A 24,690-nucleotide genomic window follows, 5' to 3' on the forward strand; every position below is an offset into this window, starting at 1 on the left:
ATGCAATATCATTTACCACAGCTAGGAGCAGAGGGCAGTACCACCAAACCCATTTTACATCTACACCCCCGACTGATGATTGATTCGTTCTTAGCCGTGTAGGATACCCAGCTCTTGGCTGACCCTCGTCTGCTGCCGTCACTACCAGCCCCTTTCCAAAATGAAGAGAGATGCTGCTATACTGCAGTCAGTTTACAAAATCGTCTGTCGGCTACACACTCACCACACCGTCCATCCTGTGATCCATCATCAGCTACTGGTTATGTTTTTTTGCCAAGACCCCCTGGACTACTTTGCCATAGGACACTTGTAAGTATAATTTCCTTCAATAGGTACCCCTATGGATTTCGTCGGATAACGGACCCCCGGACCAGGACACCGGACCCGGAGCACCAGGACCCCGGACCAGGAAAGAGGGCTACCTACGGTCTTAAGATAGGTAAGTATCAGTATGTATGGGCTATGTATGTATTAAAGTTTTATTTTTCTTATGTGTCATTGCGTTTTACTTTAACTATTGGTTTTGCTGTGGAACTAAAAGTCACAGCAAGCCCATTGATGGGCAGCATGCTTGGACTTGTGGTTCTCCAAGTCCCAGTATGCGTTCCAGGCTTGCTGGGACTCATAGTTCCACAGCAAAACCCAATGGTTTATTCAGTTTTTTTTACACTTAATCAGCCCGGTGACCACAGCCCAGGGTCACCGGGGATAGCACCAGGCTTTAGCCTGGTCAGGTAAGTCCTGGAGGGGGGGTCCCCACCCCCCCAGGGCCCCTGGCCATGCTGAATGGTCGGTAGGGTTGATGCTTTGGCCATGTGACCTTATATAATAAGTGACCCCTGGCTGTGGCATTACCCTGCTGGCTGCTTTGGCCTTGGGCTGGTTCTTAAAATACAGGGGACCCCTAGTCATTTTGTCCTCCGTATTTTGGGAACCAGTCTGGGGCTGGTTTTAAAAAGTCAGCGGAGCCCCTATTTGCCAGGTTTCCTGATTTTTTTTTAATACCAGCCCTGGCTCTTAAAGCCTGGTGCTGGTTACAGCAGTGGGGGGACCCCACACAATTTTTTTTTAAATCCCCCCTCCTAGGCCAGCCCCCTGTTTAAGTGAAGCTCCATTAAAGCAGCAGAAGGATTGTATGACTGATTGTATGATGGATTGTATGATTGATTGTATGATCGATTGTGAGTAGATTGTGTGTCCAAGGACTGCCGGGGATTTCAAGAGAAATTGTACACAATCATGAGCGCAATCGATCTTAAGATCAATCTTTCTGATGTATGGCCAGCTTTAGAGTTGGGTGTGGTGTGTTGAATCTGAAATTTAAAATACAGTGTAAAAAAAGTAGACAGTATTTACCCTGCACAGAAACAAAATAACTCACCCAAATCTAACTCTCTCTGCACATATCACATCTGCCCCACCTGCAGTGCACATGATTTTGCCCATTTTGAGAACAAATTTGTCTGGCGATCAGGTCTGAATTAGGCCCTATGGTAAATTAGACTATAACCCTGTAGGTGGGGCTAACCCTGAAAGGGTTAATCCCTTTGAACTCTTCCCTTTTCCTCTGCCGTGAGTGCAATTTGTCCATTTCAGAGAAATCTGACCTTTAGATTCCTGCATAACCCTGAATGAAGGACATTTGTAGAGAAATGATTTGAGTTATACGGTTTCACACATGAGTAACTTTTTCAGTTTTCTCGCTTCTTGGCATTTGAAGTTTTTTATGTTTCTTTAGTGCCCTAGAGGATTTTGATTACATTTGGGTCACCAGACAGATAAAATGAATACAAATGAAAAACATATTAATGCATTCTGCACAATGTGGAAAGCTTTTAATAACCACACGAGGTTCGATTGCTTAAAAAAATACCTAGACAGACAAGAAAACATTTGTGTTTTTTTAAACAAAAAAAGGTTTGCAAGAAACCTTTCAATAGTAGTTTTTTTCATTGTAGACAATATATTATAACTTAATGCTGAATTTTTCAGTTTAGTATTTAATTTAAAGCTGAACTTCTGTAAAATCCTAGAACTCTTAAAAACAAATTCAGAATACTAAATAAATTGAGTGAGCATCTCACACTCTCGCGCGTCCCCATCAGCATGGCGGCGGGGAGCGGATTCCCTCCTCATCTCCGCTTCTGGGAGAAGGGAGGGTTAGTGGGGACTGCGGGTGGCGATGGGGGAGCAGCGGGGAGTCACCGGAGGGCGGTGGAGGGCTCCGTCAGAACGGGATGCAAAAGCATCTCATATGCGCGCCCCCTTATGTCGGATGGCGAACAACGGCAGATAGCCATTTTATTGCCAGGAACAACTCAAATGAGAGCTGCTCCATCTGTACATCAGTGTTGTTACTCTGTACATCAGTGTTGTTATATATAGTAATGCATTGATCTCTACAAAGTATATCCAACTTAAGGCGAGATCCTTGGAAAAAGAATGCGCCTATCGTGCACATTTTTTATTTATCAATTTTATGCTCTCTTCATTCTTTTGCTATTTGATTTTTAAAAAATTGCTCATGAACATTTACACAGCATTGTGGATTTGCGAACGATTCTGCCTGATTAACGAGCAGAGGCATTCAGGGTGAAGGACAGGGGCAAGGGCAGCCAGCATTGCTCCCATTTTCTGGGAGTGGCCAGGCCAAGGGACTGCGCAAAAAGGCGGAGTTTCCTTGGCCTCTCAAACCACATGCGACGGGCAGCATGAGTAAGGTCAGACTTACTTAAATAGGAGGGTTTCTAGATAATTGAATCCTGTGTTTGCCAAAGCATTAACCGGAAGTCTACTGTCTTACATCTCCATCTGCCGGTGGCCCAATATGCAGTGGCGTTAACGAAAGTCAATTGTCTCACATCTCCATCTGCCAGTGGCCCAATATGCAGTGTTCCTCCTCCACCAATAGGCCAACAGCAAAGACAGAATAATCATACCCCGCCCATAGGAAAACTGCAAAGACAGAATAATAATATACCCATTTCGCAGCCCGTTCGATAATCAAATGACCATGCTTGGATACGGTATGCTGTGCGCATGCGGGAGCCATTTGCACAAAGGCAGCGAGCAGGGTGATTGACACTTTGTGGTCATTTGGTGGTGTTTTTCGGCCGTTGTGTGGTAGGGCAGACTTCAATGGGATGTGGCCAGCCAATCCCCAGCCACAGCTGGCGGATTGGCTGAGGGGATTCCCATTGTCTGATGTCAGTGGGAATCCTGGTCAGTTATGTGGAGGAGCAGCATGTTCTGATCTTCAGTCCTTGGTTCAGTTCACACAATTATTTTAACCCTTGCGATGCCACATGGAACAAAGAATACAGATCTACAATGGATAGTGGTGAGTATTTTTTCACAGCTCCCTAATAGACTACTACTGGACAAGGGGACCAATCTTCACGTGAACATAGGTAAGTATACAGTATGTGTGTGTGTGCGTGAAAGAATGCATGTAAATAAATTGTAGTATTGGTTCAGTTGTGGATCTACAAGTCCCAGTGGGACATTTAGGCCCTTATTCTGATCGGTGCGGCCCGATCAGAATATGCGGCCACGACCGTGCAGGCGAATCCCCGCCTTCCATACGGATCGCCACCTCCGTCCGTACGCGGATATGTGGCGATCCGCATGAAAGTGGACGGGGATACGCCTCCTCCGTCTTGGGAGCAGCCCCTGCATTCGATGGTCGCCGAACATCGAATGCTGGGCCGCACGCTCCACTAGGTCCCGCCACCCAAGACCACACGGACACTTGTCCGTGTGAAATCATGTATGGGGGCGGGCAGCTGACATCCGGCGATGTCAGATGCCCGCCCCCTACACACGCGTCACGGCTTCATTACCATGCAAACGCCCCGCGTTTGCATGGGAACGCCCATGAAACGCGGGGCGTATGCATAGGGTAATGAGGCTTAGTAGCCCCTCACGCCCTCTACGCCCCCTGTGCGGCGTGTAAAGAATACGTGCGGCGAAATCGCCTGCACATGCGCAGAGTGACCTCTGCACATGCGCAGACGATAACCATCGGCGGGACGACCGCATGCGGAGAAATCCGCACCGATCAGAATAAGGCCCTTAATGCCTTGCGTGCTGGTACTTGTAGTTATCCATGTAACTACATGGATAATTGTAGTTCCACAGCCCAGTCGAATACTAATTTTATGCACACAAATTTGTTTTACCTTTTAATTCAGGTCAGATAATCTTCAGTTTCTTATTATCACTATTTATCTAAACCTAAATACAAGAATAACTACATACATACATACAAGAGAGGAAGAAGTAGGTTGCTTTGGTTGGACACTTTTAAAATAAAAGTGAAGTTTTATGAAATATAGAAAAAATGTAAGATATTTTTTCCAGGTGTGCATCCACCCAATGCAACCTCCTTTTTCTTCTCTTGTATGTAAATTTGTATTTAGGTGAACGTTTACTGGAACCCACCAGATACATTTTTGTGCCCTGAATAAAAAGGTAAAATAAAGTTGGACACTCACTCTGCTGTTACACACACTCTACTGTATATGATTATTTGTTTTGTTACTTTTTTTGCCAACTCCAGCTGGCTAATGATAATTGATTATTCCTGTAGTGATAAATAGTAAAAAAATGAATGATAAATTCATTATAATGGTAATTAAATAAATAACAACGACTGGGACTTACAGCTTACTTTTAGTGATTATTAGTGCTGCAGGGCATCACAGAGAAAGGTGATGCTGAGTACTGCTGCATAACAAATGGGACCACACTGACCCGTGTCTCAGAAGGGACCTACATTAAGCCTGGTGCCATCTGACCCTTTTCTGAGGGCACTGTAGTCCTCATTCCATGGCATCTGCCCCCTCCTGTTTGCACCAGGAGCACACTGCACCCCCCCCCCCCCTTCCCCATCAGGTTGGTGAAAACAACCTGATTTTGGGCCAGATGTATCAAGCTTTCAAAAGTGATAAATTATAGAGTGATAAACAACCAGCCAATCAGCTCCCACCTATCATTTTTCAAACCCAGGAAGTAACAAGTCAGTTAGCGGCTGATTGGCTGGTGGTTTTCACTCTCCATGTTATCACTTTTTGAAGCTTGATACATCTGGCCAGGCTATAGGACAAATGGGGCCACACTGACCCGGGTCACAGCAGAGACCTACATTAAGCCTGATGCCATCTAGTCCTTTCTGAGGGCACTATAGTCCTCACTTCCTGGCATCTGCCCCCTTCTGTTTGCACCAGGAGCACAATGCACCCCCCCCACACACACACACACACACACACACACACACACACACACACACCTGCCATACTCACATCAGGTTGGTGAAAACAATAAGACCCCCGGGCACCACCAGCAGACCTCTCCCAGAGTAGTCTATTATTCTTTCTGCATTGCAGCAGCATGACACCAGGGAGAGGGATGACGATGAATTCCTACTGGGCCTATCTGAGGAATGGGAGATCAGTATTAGTAGGTGTCAAGATCTGAACGCTCAGCAAATCTGCCCGTGTGTAGGCCCATTAAGTCTTAGATCAGTCTTCAATTAGGTAGTTTAGGTCAAATATATAAGTGAGAATAGTTTAGTTTCTATTAGGCTTCTGTTAGGCAGTTTAGATTTGGTTTGTTAGTGTGCACTTTACGATTTTATTGTACCATCTTGTCATTGTATTACATTTAACATCTTGCAGTGTTACTCCTCACAAATTAAATTTAATGGGAGATGGACTGTACAGCAGTAACGTTCATCCTGCCATGCAGCTGGCTCTGTTGCCCTCTGGGCCATATATTATTCAGCAAGATCTTCTGGTGCAATTAAAGCTACTTTACAACTCACACACTATTACATCAGTCAACTTGTATGTTTAGCATTAAGGGGCATACACATGGAGCAAATTTGTGCTATTTTCTAAGCAATCTGACTAGATTGCTTAGAAAGTAAGCACAGATCTCACAGATCTAGAAGAGATTAAATATCTCTTGCTAACTAAGTCAGTGCATGCAGTCAAAGGGCAGTATTCAATGAGGCCAATTCGCCATGTTTCATGGCGAATTTGTGCTATTTTCACTTTGGAAGGTGATTTTTTGTGTCAAAAAGTGAATCACCCTATTCAACGTGCACTTTTCACTGTCTGCGAACAGTGAATGACAGACAATTCGCTGTCTGATAGTCACCGGAATTCGCTGTGGTTTTTTAATGGGTTTTTCAATGTGATTCACCGTGAGTGTATTCAATGAGAAGATGGCGAATTGCTTTCTAAGTGATTTTCGCCGTGTGTCACCGTGTAGCAATCGCCATCTTTTCATGGTGAAGTGAAAAGTGAACTTTTAAAATAATGTTTTTTTTACACATAACAGCCAGCAGGGGGTCGGGAGTCGGGAGCCGAGAGCCGCTCGTTACATATTCATATATTCACTGCTCCCGATCATTACATATGCACGATCGGGAGCAGTGTTAGCGGCTCCTACCTGGTGCCCTGCTAGCTCTCCCGGGGGGCAGCTTGTGCTTTCTGGGCCCCGGGGAGCCCACCTCCCCCCCGCATACATTCTGGGGCAGGCAGGGAGACTTCCATCTCCCTGCCTTTCACCGTCCCCCAGCTCCCTGCGGCGTCCGCCGCAGGCGTTAAGATTCGCTGTCAGGGGCAGCGAGCCCCTGCGGCATTGAATACAGGGATACAGGGACAGGATTCGCTCCACAGCGCGATTTTGCTCATTGAATACTGCCCAAAATCTAGTCAGATTGCTTAGCAAATGACTGAAAATCTCTCCGTGTGTACAGAATGAGAGATGCTGCTTTGAGGAGAAAAAATGTAAGATTACATTTTCATGAACAAAATGATTCTATGATTTATAATCTGCAATTTTTTGCTTGTTCTACATTAAAAGCCATAGGTTCACTTGGTCATCGTGACTCCAAACAGTTAATGTTTTCCAGGTCTTCTCTCAGAGGCCCTTATTCTGGTTGGTGCGGATATGTCCGCGTGCGTTCGTTCCGCCGATGTTTTGTGTCTGCACATGTGCAGAGGCATATCTGCGCATGTGCGAAAGGGACATACGTCCAAATTCCGCATGAATTGTTTACACTACGAACAGGGGGAGGAGAGGGGCATGAAGGGATGTTTGGCCTCATTAACATATGTATACGCCCCGCGTTTCATGGGCGTTCCCATGAAAACGCTGGGCGTACGTATGGTAATGCGGCCGTGACGCACGTGTGGGGGGCGGACATATGACATTGCCGGATGTCAGCTGCCCGCCCAGATCCCTGCTTTTGCATGGAGAAATGCCCGAGTGGTCTGAGCTCGCGGGAGCTGCCTGACCGCTCTGTCCTGCATTCGATGGTATGCGACCATCGAATGATGGGGGAGGTTCCCAGAGATGGAGGAGGTGTATACATGAGAAATCCACTCGTGCTCCATGCGGTCAGCGGCTTACCGCATTCGGACGTAGTGAGCGATCCGTACGGAAGGCGGGGTTTAGGACGCACGGTCCTGGCCACATATTCGGCTTCGGCCGCACAGACCAGAATAAGGCCCAGAATCACAAGTGAGATAATTAGGTCCACATGTGGATCTTTTATAAGGTGACCTGGAAACAGGGCCGGCGCTACCCACTCAGCAGAGGATGCAAAGCAGGTAGGCGCCGTGCAGGAGAGGCGCCACTGTCCCTGCTCTGCATCCTCTGCTGTCCTCCGTGCCTGCCGGCTGCTGCTGCTGCGCCTGTCACACTTCATCACAGGCAGCAGCGCCGGAGGCACAGAGAGAGATCCCTCCTGGCTTATTATCAGATAGTCATCGGCAGGGTCCGAACGGGGGCGGAGCTACACGGACGGAGGGGGCGTGGCTACACGGACCAGAAGGGGCGGAGCTACAATGGAGCAAGGCTGGCTGACTGAAGACACCAGGAAACAGGAGAGGATGAGCTGCCACCATTGTAAAGTGTAAGTGTACTAATGTCGGCAACTGATGTGGGCACGTTTGTAGGCAGCACTACTAATGTCGGCAACTGTTGTGGGCACATATGTAGACAGCGCTACTAATGTCGGCAACTGGTGTGGGCACGTATATAGGCAGCACTGCTAATGTTGGCAACTGGTGTGGGCAGGCATATAGGCAACGCTACTAATGTCGGCAGCTGATGTGGGCATGTGTATAGGCAGCGCTACTAACGTCGGCAACTGGTGTGGGCACGTGTATAGGCAGCACTACTAATGTCGGCAAAGTGTGGGCACGTCTATATGCAGCGCTACTAATGTCGGCAACTCGTATGGGCAAGTGTGTAGGCAGCGGTACTACTGTCGGCAACAGGTGTGGGCACGTGTAGAGGCAGCACTACTAATGTCAGCAACTGGTGTGGGCACGTGTAGAGGCAGCGCTACTAATGTCGGCAACTGGTGTAGGCATGTGTACAGGCAGCGCTACTAAAGTCAGCAACTGGTGTAGGCACGTGTAGAGGCAGCACTACTAATGTCGGCAACTGGTGTAGGCATGTGTACAGGCAGCGCTACTAATGTCGGCAACTGGTGTAGGCACGTGTAGAGGCAGCGGTACTAATGTCGGCAACTGGTGTAGGCATGTGTACAGGCAGCACTACTAATGTCAGCAACTGTTGTGGGCATATGGTTACACAGTGCTACTACTGTCGGCAACTGATGTGGGCACTACGTATAAGCAGAGGTACTACTTTCAGGCAACTGGTGTGGGCATGTGTATAAGCAGAGCAACTACTTTTGGCAACTGGTGTGGGTGTTATGTATAAGCAGAGGTACTACTGTCAGCATCTGGAGTGGGTATATGGTTACGCAGCGCTACTACTGTCGGCAACTGCTGTGGGCACTACTTGTAAGCAGAGCAACTACTTTTCGCAACTGGTGTGGGTGTTAAGAATAAGCAACGCTACAAATGTGGGCATATGCAGGAGTACTCGGGGCATTATGTGTAGCATAATGTGTGTCAATGTCATATGGGCATTATAATGCATGGCATATTATGTAAGGGGAATTACAGTGTGTGGCATAATGTGTAATGGGCATTATGGTATTCTGCATATTGTGCAAGGGGCATCATAATGTGTGGCATTACAAATAATGTGCATTACTGTGTGTGGTTACTATAATGTGTTATGGGCTTTGAGGTTTGAAGCATAATGTGTTATGGGGATTATGGTGTTATTGGTACTTTTATGTGACCACGCCAATTCCCCATGAAGCCACGCTTCACACATGGCACCAAAATTGCTAGTTACGGCACTGGTGCTGTGTTAGGTGAATAAGATTGTGCTACTGTGTGGTGTAATTTGGAGTGGGAGCATTATTGTGTGGCCAAACCCCTCCCTTTGTAAAGTTTGGGTGGGCGCAATTTTTTAGTTTGCAGGAGGGCGCCGAACCCCCTAGCACCGGCCCTGCCTGAAAACATTAAATTTTGCTGTTATTAGTATTGAGTTTGAGAACCACTGCTTTCATAATTATTTCAGTGACATTACAATTGCAATAATATCTAAAAAAAATGGGGTAGTTCTAATATTATTTTTAAAAAAACCTTTGTTTTCTGCAATTATTGAACTTCACTAGAATTGTAAAAAGATAACGCAAAAACATGCAAATTAAATTAAATACAAGAATTAAAAATTCAAATAAATGTAAATTAACATTTTCCTAGTGTGTTGCTTAGCAATTTTTGGATATTATCGAATGTTTTTATACATTTTCACAAAGTGTCAGTATTTTGCTATAGTGGAGGTTACAGTCCAAATCTAAGTAATAAGGCTTTTTCCTACTATTGTTATTCTATTGAAAGTATTTTGGTTTATTCTACAATAGTGCCATTGTTACAATAGCGCAGTATTAGGCAGGTGGAAACAATACATGGTTACCATGGATACACAATCTGCAATCTTGCTCTGAAATGAAATCAAGTTCCAGTTGATGTACAAAAAACATTTTTTATGACGTTATTCTTTATGTTTTCAAGTTTAATCAAAATAAGCTTTTGTGCTTGAGAACTTATTTCTGCACTTATCTGGTACAATTGTATTTAGCATCTACTAATATAACACAATATTTAACACCTACTAATACAGTATAACACAATAATCTATCTGCCATTGAATACTGTACTGTAAATATTTAGACAAGCACTGGCTAGGAAAATGAACAGACTTTTTTTATAAGTAGCTACAGAGACAATTTTTCTTACAATAAAGATAAACCATGAATGTCGTTATACCCTACAATTTGTTAAAATTATATAGTTTCTGAGAAGAATCCTCTCATAGCAATCAAATGCTGCACAGAGTGCATTTGCTTTTCACGTTATTTGCTCAGATATAGATTTCTGCCAATAAATGACTTTATATATTGCACAAAATAGCTTTATAAATGTAGGGGTGATCAACAAAGAGCAGATTTGCCAAAGTGGTGGTTAAATGGAAAAAAATCATAGTTTTTTGGTGGTTTACTGGTTAATTTTCTAAAGATAGAATCTATCACAGGCCAAAGACCTTTAACTTGATCGTTTTTGCCAGATTTAAAAAGAAAACAGAAACCATGAGGTTTGCTGAGATCCGCTTACAGAATGACCATGGAAATATCTCATTGGTTTCAGACATTTAAAATTAGTTCCACTCAAATTACATGAAAAAAGGTAAGTTTACAAATGTGGAAATATTAAAGTAAACATTCATTACTTATTTATGTCACCACAAGTGTTCTATTAGCTCTGGTACAGTAAAATTAAGAATAGTTTCCCAAACTGGGTCCTCAAGACGACCTACCAATTCCGTGTTGTCTACAGAGACGATCATGTGCAATAGTTCTGGGGTGGGGGACAGATAAACACATATAAACATATATGTAATATATGTGCTGGATAGCTTCCCCAGGGATCAGCAGCACTGTATACTGTACAACAGATCAGCATAATGCATGACACACCAATTGGCTAGTTTCACATGCGTCTGGGGCGGATTTAGGAGTATGCAAAGCCTTATGCTGATTACTGGGTGCCCAAAGTATACAGTGCTTCAAATCCCGAGCAGAACCATCCAGCACATATATTGCATACATGATAACATGTATGTCCATGTGTGGTAAGTTCACTCTACCCACTTCCTGCTATATATGGTTGCTGCCACTGCTAACAGTGCATGCTTTAAGGCTATTCATGCTTTTGCAGAAATGGTATGGTCAATCTTGCCTTGAGAAAGAAATATCATTGACCATTAATATAAAGTGTTATAAAGACTTTGTTATTGGAATTGTGTGGTCACCTCATTGGTTGTACCATCCACAGGCGACCCCTGTCTACTGTGCATAAAACATACATTTTTATTATTTTCCTATAGCGGTAGTTTATATCTGTCTATTTTATCTTTCCTAGAGGCTTAGTACATAGATCCCAGTGACTGATCCTCAAACATGGCCCTCAGGATCCCAAAAAGTCCATGTTTTCCAGATCACCTAACAGATGCACAGGTGCATTCATTACTCATTAGCAAATTTTAAAAGAACCATAGGTGGAGCAAATTATTTCACTTGTGATTCTGTGAAGAGACCTGCTTGGGGTGCTAAGCAGCGAACCTATATATTTGAGAATTTAAATTATCAAGGAAATGTAAAAAGTAAAAGCCAATGGAATGTATGCCAGTCTGTGTAGCATATAGGAATGGGATTTTATCTGCACGCTAAGAAAATGATCACGAAGTAAATATTGCACAATGCAAAAATGTAAAGTTTAACATATCGAAATATAGCCAGATAGTTGGAATGAGGCTGTGATGAAGCATTCTCACATAGGGAAAGTTTACTAGGGGGGTGTTCAGAGGTGTCTTAAGAGAGGAGGAAGCCGGGAGCACCACCTGCTGCATTGTGGAGCTCAGACTCCACTGGGCATGCGCAGATCACCGGATAATGGCCACCATTTCTCCAGTGAATTTGACCACTGCCATTGGACTCTGGAGGGTAAGTATTACAAAAATACTGCACCCATAATAGAACGTAACTAGACTTTTGGTGCCCTGTGTCAACAAGAGAGTTCCCCCCCCCCCCCCCCATCTCTTTTTCCACTAGGGACATAAGTCGTATGCCCTTATGTGCGAGAAGCTTTCTATGCAGGGTCAGATAGCCTATAAATAGAGTGTCTGGCAGGCAATGGCTCCGTATCTTGGGTGTGTCAGCATATTGAAATGTAATAAAGGACAGTGTAACTGAATAACAAAAAGCTCTAAAGTTAAGTTCATGAATGTTGTATAGGAATTAGTGAAGGAAGGGATGGGGAAGGACACAGGAGCATTCAGAAGTTGCCAAGCTTCAAAGAGGAAGGAAAAGACAAGTGAAAGTAATGAAAAAATATAATTAACATGAGCCGCCAACAGCACACCCTTCCCAGCAGTGCTTTTTGCTACCTGGTATATGGAAAAACAAGCAGAGGATGACTTTTCGTTAACAAGGCACATATGCTTCCAATGCAGAAGATTATGTATCTTGAGGTACAGTATATACAGTTCTGCATTAAGCTTTTCTGTTGACTCTGCATCAGCAGATTATGTGCATAATTCACATCTTGTAACAGCAGTCATACACACACAATTGTGCTAGAATGAGACTGGACCTCCTCTATGTTCAAATATAACAGTAATAAAGATCATGAACTGCACGCACACACAGATTTTTAATAATGAATTAACCAGTCAATTAAAATCTACATCTCTATTGATGTAGTGAAAACTGCTGGAAAACTCTGGGGACATGAAAAGCAAAAAATGCTGGATAAATTGCTATTTACCTGCAATCCAAGATGTCTAATTGTGACTGTTCTGTAAATAGCCAATTTGATAAGAAATGGTAAACAGCATACTGTACACAGTGTTGTCCCATGAATTTTAATGAGATTGCAATGAGATTAAAAGTACAGCAGAGTAAAAACACCCTTGAAATGAATAAACTTAAACATTTGTACATATTACTAACAAAATAATTGGTACTTGTTTCCTTGAACGGCACCGCAGGGAAATCGCATCGCATCGCCTGGGCCGTTATAGTGGCATGCGATGCGATTTTTTCATGTAATTTTTTTCCCTCATAGTACCCCACTATATCGGATCGCATTGCTTCGCATGTCTTGCAAAATCGCATGCGATCGCATGTTATTTTATAGGGTGTGCAATGCTATACATTAGGTATACAATAATATGATTGTATGTCCCCAAAATAGATTTAACGCACCCCCCCCCCCCCACTATCCACGCCACCCCAAAGTGTGGCGAGCCAAGCGAGCCCCACGAGGGCCGGCGGAACGCGTCCTCCGACTTTTTCATTACCCCACTATCCACATCGGCGTGGAGTAAATTTTAAATAGTGTGGCGTGTGCAGCGAGCCACCGAGCCCTGAAGCGTGGCGAGCGCAGCGAGCTCCGCGAGGGGACACGGATTACTTTACATGTATTCCGCGGGGCTCGCTGTGCTCGCCACGCTTTGGGCTCGGTGGCTCACTGCACACGCCACACTATTTAAAATCGACTCCACGCTATATAGATTCAACTCCACGCCGACATAGATAGTGGGGTAATGAAAACGTCTGAGGACGCGTTCGGCCGCCCCTCGCGGGGCTTGCTGTGCTTGCCATGCTTTGGGATGGCGTGGATAGTGGGGGGGTGCGTTAAACATATTTTTGGGACATACAATCATATTATTGTATACCTAATGTCATGGCAACGCACACCCTATAAAATCGTATGCGATTTTGCAGCAGATACGATGCGCTGGCCCTGGGCTGAGAGAGCAGTGAATAAATTACATAGGAAAATCGCATCGCACAGCCCTAAAATGGCCCATGCAATATGATGCAATTTCCCTACGCAGAATAGCCAACTAAGCAAATTTCTTAGTGGGCGCCGTTCTAGGAAACAAGTACCAAATAATTTTTCTTAAATCAACAAATATCAAAAAAAAAATTCATTTTAATACAGGTTGGGTATCCCTCATCTGGATATGCAGAAAAACAAAATATTCCAAAAATCATAGTTTTTTTTCCAGAAAATCCATTTTTTATATTTTTATTTAAACCCCCAACACCCCTGACCCCCCCCCCCCCCCCCTAGACTTTTTGTTTTTCATACTCCCGGCATCTGCGGCACCAGTCTTAAGAAGCATCCCTGGTCCCAATGATGCCTTGTGTGGCAAGGCATCCCAATGATGCCAGTGACATCCCAATGAAGCCAGCGCACCTGGGCAAGGCATCAATGGGACCGGGGATGCCTCAAAAGATGGTGGCGGTGGATGCCGGAGGAAGCTGGAGAATACAGTGGACGCTGGGGGACACCCGATGACCAGGTAAGCATGAAAAGATTATTCTGAAATCTGAAATAATCCCCTATCCAAAATGCTGCTGGTCCTGAGCATTTCAGATAAGGGATAATCAACCTGTTGAAGACATACCAAAAAGTTATTTGTAACATTGGGCCTTATTTTGGTTCATTCTTTCTGACAAAATCCTTCTTAGATGGGCAAAACCATGTGCACTGCATGTGGGGCAGGTGTTACTTGTGCAGAGAGAATTAGATTTGTGTGGGGTTTTACTTCAAAGTGAGATCTATATTGCAGTGTAAAAATAAAGCAGTCAGTATTTTTCCTGCACAGAAACAAAATTACTCACCCAAATCTAATTCTCTCTGCACATGTTACATCTGCCCCCCCTGCAGTGCACATGGTTTTGTCCATCTAAGAAGGATTTTGTCAGAAAGAATGAACCAAAATAAGGCCCATTATGAGGTGTGTCTGCCAGTTTTATGCACTGATACATAATTAATTTAAGATATAGTGTGTTTTTTTTTATCTTCAATTGTGCAAAGTAAGTTTATTTCTCACACATTACAAAGATCTAGAAATATTGGGTGAGATTTAATAGCATGAGAGATTCAGAAAGTGAGAGATTTGGGAAGAAATATCCATTTTTTTAAAAGTGGCAATCATTTACACTGCAAAATCACACTTGTTTTGCAGTGTAATCGAGATTGCTTCCCAAATATCTCACTTTCTGAATCTCTCATCCTATTAAATCTCACCCATTGTCTACAGCGCTTGGGAAAGCAGTGATGTGGCGTGTAACCTGGCAGCCACCACGATGGAGGATTGCCCAACTCCCCAAAAAATTCAAAATCAGCTGCACACCCCGCCAGCCTAGTTCCGACCTCAGCACCAGTCCACATGCCGGCAACGGCGACAGACGGATTTTGCACACACAGGCTGACTCAACATACCAGGAACAGAGGACAAGCTTGACAGTCAGCGCTAACTGCGGCGCAGAAGGTAATGCAACTGCTTACCCAACTGCTCCCGGCCGGGCCGTGCGAGCCCTAGTTCGCTTATGCACAAATTAAGGAGACCCCTGATACGTGACAGGTGACATATATCTGTCCACCGGAGGTATTTATTCATCTACATATAGGTACAAGTACACTTGTGTATCGGGATGCAGTTGAAATCCCGGCGGTCAAAATCCCGATGCCGGAATCCCAACACTTTGTCCCTTTATGGGTGTCCACGACACCCACAGAGGGAGAATAAATTAGTGTGCCGAGCGTAGCAAGGCACCGGGCCCGCTGCGTGCTGAGCGCAGCAAGCCAGCAAGGGGGGGGAGAGGGGGATTCACGTCCCCCCTTTGTCGGGATTTTGGCAGTCGGGATTCCAGCGTCGAGATTTTGACCGCCGGGATTCCGACAGATGGGATTTCGTACCAATCCCTGTGTATCTTGTAATATAAACCGGTTACTCCCCCAATTGCCGGCCATTCAGTAACAAAAAGGACTTCCGTCTACATTGCAGTGGGTTGCGAACTTAAGGCTCTATATCAAGCATGTCCAAACTATGGCCCTCCAGATGTTGTGAAACTACAAGTCCCATCATGCCTTGCCACAGTTTTGCCATTAAGGAATGCTTAAACTTTGGCAAGGCATGCTATGATGTGTAGTTTCACAACAGCTGGTGGGCCACAGTTTGGACATGCCTGCTTTATATAATCAGTACCTTTTCTAAATAAAAGGTCATTCTGCCAGCACATTAAGATGAACATTCAAGTTCCATTCAATTGATAACCCCTGGGAGGTATATACCGCTATTTATGATTGCAATCATCTATTAGTGTTTTATTTTAATTTATAAATCTTTTATTGGTTTATTATTATAACCATTTATGCGCTTTATTTCTCACATGTATCTGGAAATAGTCTATTAATCTATATTATATCTTCTACTAGTAAATAATACCGTATAGACTTCTATATTCATGTGTGAAACATTTATATATCTAGGGCATGTGACAAATCAATGTCTCCCAATTAATCAGCTTATATTTAAGCTTCTATTTCTTCTAGTCAGAGAATTCATTGATTCCCCCCCCCCCCCCCCCCCCCCCCCCCCTCCCATGCAGTCGAGCAACACTTGCTAAAATGAAGACAAAGTGGAGACATTATGGCTGTCACGTCAAGTAACTGGTATCTGTCAGGATTTATTATTGCTTTAGCACAGCATCTTACAGGTTTGTATGCTTCATCTGCTTTTTCATGGAACCATATTGCAGCAGTTTGTGTTTTGTAGAAGCTAATGAAAAAATAGTTTTGTATCAATTATTTTGGTATAGGAAATGACACTTTTCTTGCACTAATGAAGTTTTCTAGAGGCGGACTCTCTGGAAATGTTGTACTTGTTAAAATCACTGTGTTACAATAATTTTAGAGTTTACAGGCGCATTTCCCATGTTCCTTCTAATTAATTGGCTCACCAGTTAATACCAATTAGACTAATCACAGTTTTTTTTAATTAGATGAATGTTAATTAGCTGTGACATTCTGTGTGCTGTGTGAAACCACCAAATGCACAATGATATCTATACCATCTGCAATCTCATTAAATCTCAAATATTTGTTTTGACTGTATTGTAAATTGAAGCATCTAAAGATACTGTATATGCAACCTTCAATTTAGCCTATAGATGCATATCTCAAGCAATGGTCCTAATCTCTGTCCTCAAGTAACCTCTAAAGGCCCCCATACACTAGGGCGACTTGTCCTTAGGACAAGTCGCCCCCGACTTCCCCCTGAGCTTCCCCGGCTGCTCCCCGGGGGAGCTTGATTAGATTGGCACTTGATGTGCCATTTTTTACATGTGATAAATCGTCTCGACTTATCACATGTAAAAAACCCGGGGAGCAGGGGGGGGGGGCTGCTGGTGGGAGCAGGGGGGCTGGGGATGCTGCGGGGACACAGACGCTGCGGGGGACACAGACGCTGCGGGGGACACAGGCGGCATAGAGCCGGGCAGAGGGAGCTGCCAGTGCTAGAAAAAAAAGCCTACTGTATACAATGAATGGGCAGCCTGTGATTGGCTGAGCGCTCTCTCAGCCAATTGCTGACTGGCTGAGAGAGCGCTCAGCCAATCACAGGCCGCCCATTCATTGTATGGGCTTTTTTTTTTTATTCAGTGCTGACAGCTCCCGGCTCCCCCCGCCCGGCTCTATGCCGCCTGTGTCCCTCGCAGCGTCCCCAGCCCCCCTGCTCCCTCCACCGCCGCACCGCCCCACTAGGTCCCAAGTCGGGTGGTCGGACGTGCAGCAGGTCCGACCACCCGACGCAGATCCGATGCGCACGGGACCGCGCATCGGATCTGAGGGGACATCAAAACTAGCCGATTTTGGTCCGATTTAGGCCAGATCCGACTGATCTGGCCTAAATCTGACCAAAATCGGCTAGTGTATGGGGGGCCTTAACAGTTCATAATATCCAGGTCACCTTTGGATTTTAAAAATTTGATAGTTGCACCTGCTGGGTGACCTGGAAAGCGTGAACTGTTATGGGGTCCCTGGGTACTATGTTTGGGAACCACTGGTCTAGAGCAAAGATGTTACAATCATCATTGTCAACAAAATCTGTACCTTGTTTATGTAGGTACAATATCGTCATCTTTATCTGGGCAACCTGGGCAACCCGGATGACCTGTCCTCTGTGCTGAGCGATGGGCTTTAGTATGATTGCCCAGCATACATTGCGGCGATGCTGTGTACTGAGCGATTGTGCTGAGTGGGGCATTGCCTATTGTTTATAGGCAAAGTCTAGCAGAAAAGCCAGTGCAACCATTGGCTTTCCCTGTGGGCTATAGCAACTAATGGGACTGTGCATCCACATTGTTGCAGGGCATACACACGGAGCAATCAATGCTTCATTTCTAAGGATCTAGTCAGATCGCTTAGAAAAGAGCACAAAATTGCTCCGTGTATATGCCTCTTTAAAATCTGCATAACTCAAAATAAAATGAATCTCAATTTCTACACTTTCTGATTATTTCCCACAAGTTTCTAGAACATTTATGTATTAACTTTAATTCCTATAGGAACAGGAGACTGCGCTTATTAAATTGGTTTCCTTTTTACCATGGATGAGTTCAAATGATCAAGAACAATGGAGACTGTTGCAATTTATGAATACTAAAAAGAATAAACATAGGCGGCCACCTATAACATTTAGTGTACTAGTACATTATATTAATGTGCATACAAAAAGAAAAACAAAAAACATCAAAAAATAAAAATCTATTGAATAGAATATATGATACTTTGAAAAGTGAGGAAAGCCACGAGACTTCTAGCAGATGATTGAATATATTCCACACTGGGTATTTATAATTGAAGGAGCCGGCTATGGCATGCTAGTTGTAGGAAAATGTCAAATAGCTACAAGCGATGGATTTATATATGGGAAATATTCCTTCACCAAAGGAAAGTCAGTATTTGGGGTTGTCTGTAATTGCGTGCATTTAGCACGTGAATCTCACCCTTTTATTGACCCGATGGTGGCAGTATATGGAGTGTCCCCCTGGGAGGGGGGGTCAGCGTACCGGTCCTGGCGATGGAGGCAGCTCGCGGGTCTCTCACTCCCGCTGCTGCTGGCTGTGGACAGACGCTGGCGGCAATGTGCCTCTCACGCTTGCCATACCTCCTCCTCCCGGCGTTCTCCCGGTCTGTGTGGTCAATTAGATGGTTGCGGTAGGCTTGACTTATATGGTAAGCTCTGCGGCATGACCGCAGAAGGCTTGAGGGTAAGGGTCCCGGTGAGAAAGTGCAAGTGCCAAGAAAGTGAAAGTGTCCAAGTGCCAAGGAGGTGCAGGTGCACCAGCGTGCACCTGCACCTCCTTGGCAATTGGACAATTTTTTAAAAGGACACACTTGCACTTTCTCATGGGACCTTTACCCTCAAGCCTTCTGCGGTGGTGCCGCAGACCTTACCACATAAGTCAAGCCCACCGCAACCATCTATTAGGGTGAGGTATTCTTTGATCATTTTGTTCATTCTGATGACCAAAAGAAACTCATCCGGTTTTGAATATAAGTGTCCATTTGCACATTGTATGTATAAATTTTACATTTCTGCAAATAAATGTTGTTTTAAATCCTAACAACTCACATTTTGTTTATGAACCTGCGCCAAGCTGTACCATACTTTATTCCATACTTACCAGATTCCAGTTTAAGGGGGGGGGGGGGGCGGTATCCCTCCTATGGTAAAACAGCAGGCTTCATTTTCATAATTTATGCGCATTGATCATAAGAAACCCAACTGAAATTGTACATCTGCGCCATTTCCCGTCACTTTAGCAAGTATAATAACTCTTACTAACAGCTTTGGGGCTCATCTACATTTGGATATAAGTCATTTTAAAGGTTCCTCTAAGATGTAGCAGTACCCACCCACACTTCTAGGTGCTAGATTCACAATCTCTTTTCACAATCTTCCATATTTGGAACTAGACATGCCCTTTAAGAGGAACATGACACGCCCCTCAATGGGGTGCTATGCAAAATAGTTTTACCAACTATAATCTCCCTGAAACTAGTTTTCAAAAGTAGGCAAGTATGAGTTAAACCAGACTGTTTCTTCTTGCTCTAGGGATATTTTACATTGTTAGGCAGACCCTGGCCTTGCTGCTGGGACATGTAGCTCTGCAGTGGAAAAATGTTAAATTCTATACAGTGACTGTGGTCCCCTCAGTGTTATTCAGGAGAACCCTGAAAGGCATATATTAAGCATATAGCCATGATGAACCAGGAATTACTACCCTAAGTAGATGAACAGGCACAATGTTTCTGGTCATGCATTACGGTGTGTGCCACCAATGTGTAATAACGAATTGTGTAGTCTTATATGTATGTAATGGGCATTATGGTGTGTGTGTAATAAATAATGTGTAATTGGTATAATGGATTGTGTAGCCTTCTATGTAATGGGCCTTACCGTGTGTGTCATAATGTGTAATGGGTATAACGGATTGTCATATTCTGTAATGGGCATTACTGTGTGTTACATAATGTGTAATGCCTCCTTTTTCTGGTGCCACGCCTCCTTTTCATGAGACCACGCCCCCATTTTGATGCGCGGCTTTGCCGCTCAAGGGTCCCACCTTCTGCAGGTGGGCCTGTGTGCTCAAAATGCCAGGGCCGATTTCTGTTCCCAGCCCGGCCCTGTTTGTGGAGATAGTCTAAGCTGCAAAAATACCATAACCCTGTTGCTCACTATGGGGGTGATTGAGGTTGGCTCGGAAAGCAATGTAAATTGGCTGGTTACAAGCGGTTAAACCATTGGCGTAACAAGATAGATGTGGGCCCCATAGCAAAACTTTGTGAGGACCCTTTTTATCACCTTATGCTGAAAAATGTATACAGCACATGATACTTCGACAGGCAAATTGGGCCCTATATCAGCTGCACCCCCTGCACCTATGGTAGTTACACCTTTGGGTTAAATACAGCCAGCTGGGAGAACAAATACCCACCCACCTGGGTCGTGCTCGCTGACTCAAATGCGGCCATACAGGCGAAAAATCCTTCGATGGTCGCCGACCAGCAAATAATTTTTTGCCCGCTCACAGATAAAAGTCAGTCTGAACTGACTTTTATCTGTGCCGGATATGACCGAGCAGGGGGTGGGCACTGATGTCATGTGACATCAGCCACCCGCCCCGTGCAGGCTTCGACCTGCCTGCATTTGCATGGGGATGCTCAGCATTTTCTAGGCACTGTTTTTGCGGGCACGCCCAGGAAACACTAGGTGTGGTAATGTGGCAGCTCCCTGTCTGCCTACTACCTGCCCTGCTGTGTGCATATGCCTCAGCAACTGTGATAGACGCCAAAGGCTTTCGCATTGCGCCCCTGCACATGTGTTTATTCTCAAAGTCACACCATTGGTCTCCGGGAGGAATACACAGGGGACCAGTGGCATAACTATAGCCCTGCTGCCTCCGTTGTGGTGGTGGTGGGGAGGTGCTGAGAGGGTGTGGGCTCTGGGGGTCTGCAGGGCTATTGTTACCCACTGCCATCTGCCCCTGCTGCCAGCGCTTGTGTCTGCGCTGGGTCCTGGCTCTCCCGGCTACTGCTGCTAATAAAAAAAAAGTGACATTCAGAAAATGGCTGCCCCCATACTTCAGATAGTTTTTGAGGATGCCTCCTCTAGCAATCTTAAAAATGGTCTGCTGTATGGGGGCAGCCATTTTCTGAGTTTCACTTTTCATTAGCAGCAGTAGCCGGGAGAGCCGGGACCTGCAGATGGATGCGGCAGGAGGTAATGGCTGCACGGGGGGGGGGGGGGTTAGTTAACCCTACGGGGGGGGGGGCGCTGCCAACATTTGTGGCAGGGGGCGCAAAATTAATAGTTACACCACTGCTGGGGACCGAACCAACCAGAATTAGGCCCTATCTTAATATTAGACTGAATGAAGAACACCAAACTTTGGGGTTTTTTTTTAGCAAATGGTGTCTTCCTTTGTAGTAGTGACACCTCCTGGTACTCAGCAATCATGGCATCTAACATTATACAAGGGCCAATATCTCACTGCAGCATCAAATAATCTGTCTGTGAGGAAAGTGTAATAAAATCTGATATATTGTGCTGAATTACACAGCAATTGTACAGAAGTTATATTATGTAGGATATGTTTCATGTGATAGACACATTTGTAGTCACGATAAAAAGATAAATTATGAGCACGAGTTGATTAAAATAGGAAATAGAGAGGCAGAGCAAGGGAATGCTTACTTCACAATTGAGCAAAAACTTTGCAAAAGTAGGAACATACATAAATCTTACTTGAGATGAAATACAGCTCTAGGTATCAATCATCTAGTGAATCAGCCTGTAGGCAAGAAATAAAGAGAATGGCTTCTGTAACCTTCCTGGAGTTTTTCCATCATTAGATTAACCATTACAAGGGGAAGACCATGCATCATTAAAATAGACAAGCAGAGTATGGGCTATATCAGAATTAAATAAAATAAATTCTCCAGTGTCAATTTTTATAGGCACCTGCTTATTGAATAAGACAATGTTCAGATTTTCCTTGATCCAATCTTCGTTTATACAGTTCATCAGTTTAAGCAAAATTGCATCATTACAAAGTGTGATCTCGGAAGATTAAAAAGTATAATGCAAAGAACAAATTTTACAGTTGGTGTTATATATATTTCTTATCCAGGCAAAGTATTGCTGATTCGCTCATTTTTATGACAGCATGCAATTGATAAAACAGATTACTTTCAGCTACAATTCCTGCCTCCTTCAAAGAGTGTTTGTAGCAATTATATTGTTATTTAAAAAGACATCACAGAGTTACTGCTGACTTGGTTCTATCCTGTCTACTATGCATATTGCTTCCAAACTTCTGTGTTCAGCTGAACTGTTTAAAATGCTATCTCAACTTATTAGCACTTTCGACAGCAGCATCCCAATGTATCTTGGTTAACTGTAGATAACTGAACCTATTGATCTTACTTTTTTTTTTCATATGAGCAGAGCACACATTTTTTATTCAAGGTTATAGAAACAAAATAGATAAATGCAGGTTAAAAGTGTTCCTCTAAAGGCCCCCACACAGTGCAGTGTTTGGGAAGGTCCCAATATACTGCATGTGGTCGTTTGCATGTGATATATCGCATTGCAATCCCAGCCAAGCCAGGTCAGCTCATAAGCAATCCAAGAGATTGCTTCTGCTGCAGGAGTGACTCTGAGGGCCTGGTGCGATGTGCATGGGGGTCTTAATATACAGAACCAGGTTTAAGGCAGATGTATTAAACCATGGAGAGCAATAAAGTGGAAATAGTTGAGCTGCCAACCAATCAGCTCTTAACTGTTTTTCAAACACAGCCTGTGGCTGGCAATGATGTAGGCACACCCGCCATGGTGGCTAGTACAAAAAGGGCAAGACAACAAGCAGCCCCCTTATCGCAATTAGCTTTAGATGAATCCATTTTCAATCTGTCCTCCCGCACGTGGACCATCATGGAACAAAGCGTATTAACAAAGTTCTTAATTTTGTGCCAACTAATTCCTGCAATTCATTTCAGATTCAAGTGGAACAATTAAAATTGGGTTGAAAACTCTACTCATGCGAATTCTTCAAAATAGAAGTGGAAATATAGAAATTACCATTGCGGTTGATGAGGATGCTCTTAAACGATCCACAAAACATCCCCATTTGATCCCCATTCACTGAATAATTTAATTACAATGTTCTGCCATCTGATAGAACAGGATACACCAAGGGCCATAACTAATGCATCACAGGAACATTTCAACTTTTCTTCAGTGGATTGGACTTCATTTAAAATCACTGAGTGGAGATGACTCTATTACCATCAGACCTGCTGACAAAGGCAGCTGGGTTTTCATACAGGACATAGATGACTATGTCAAAGAACTTGATTCTCAATTAATGGACAGTGACACTAATATGTTACTCTCTAAGGACCCTACCATGGCTTACAAGAATTGGATACCCTACTACCATCTGCTGTAGATAATAAAATTATTAGTGCAGAAACGCAGACCATGTTAGTCAGTTTTCCTATTCTGCCTTTGCTTTATAGTATCCCCAAGATACATAAAGATAGCAGGAACCCTCCGAGCATATCTGTGCATTGAAAACTGCCAGCTATTAAAAAGATGCTGGATTTTATCGCAGGATGACCTTGCACATGCAATCTACGATCCACACGAATGCGCAATCATTTGATAATCACTGGATCTGCAAATTGCCAGGCATGGTATCTGAACAACCACCATTGTCACCTCCACTACTATACTAAAAAAGAGGACATTTTTAAATAAGAAGCACAAGCATACCTCCCAACATGACCCTCTCTAGGAGGGACACAATGCTCTGCTTCGTGACTTCCCTCTTAATGTATGATTACCCTCACCTGTTTTTAACAGGTTAATGGATAAGAAAGGTGTTTCATCAGAGGTTCTGGCAATTATAAATTAAGAGGAAAGTCCAGGAATAGAGCACTATGTCCCTCCTGGAGAGGGTCATGTTGGGAGGTATTCACAAGATAGCTCAAGGGCTCCATCCCCTTAATTAGCTCAGTTGCCATTCACTAAACCTTTTCCAGTTCTACAATGTCCTTTTTGTAGTGTGCAGCCCATAATTGCACTCAGAATTCTAGATGAGGCCTAACCAGTGCTTTATAGAGTGGCACAATTACATTGTCATCCTTTACTTCCATGCACCTTTTTATACAGGTCAGTATCCTATTTTCCTAAGTTGCTGCTCCTTGACATTAAGCACTGCAACCAAGTTTATTATTAATTTGTACTTCTACAGTAGGTCCTTTTCCAATTGTGATTTTCCTAACTCTACTCCATTTAGATTATAGGTAGCATGCTGGTTAT

Source organism: Crinia signifera, chromosome 3 (assembly GCF_055691185.1).
Source record: "Crinia signifera chromosome 3, ASM5569118v1, whole genome shotgun sequence".
NCBI lineage: Eukaryota > Metazoa > Chordata > Amphibia > Anura > Myobatrachidae > Crinia > Crinia signifera.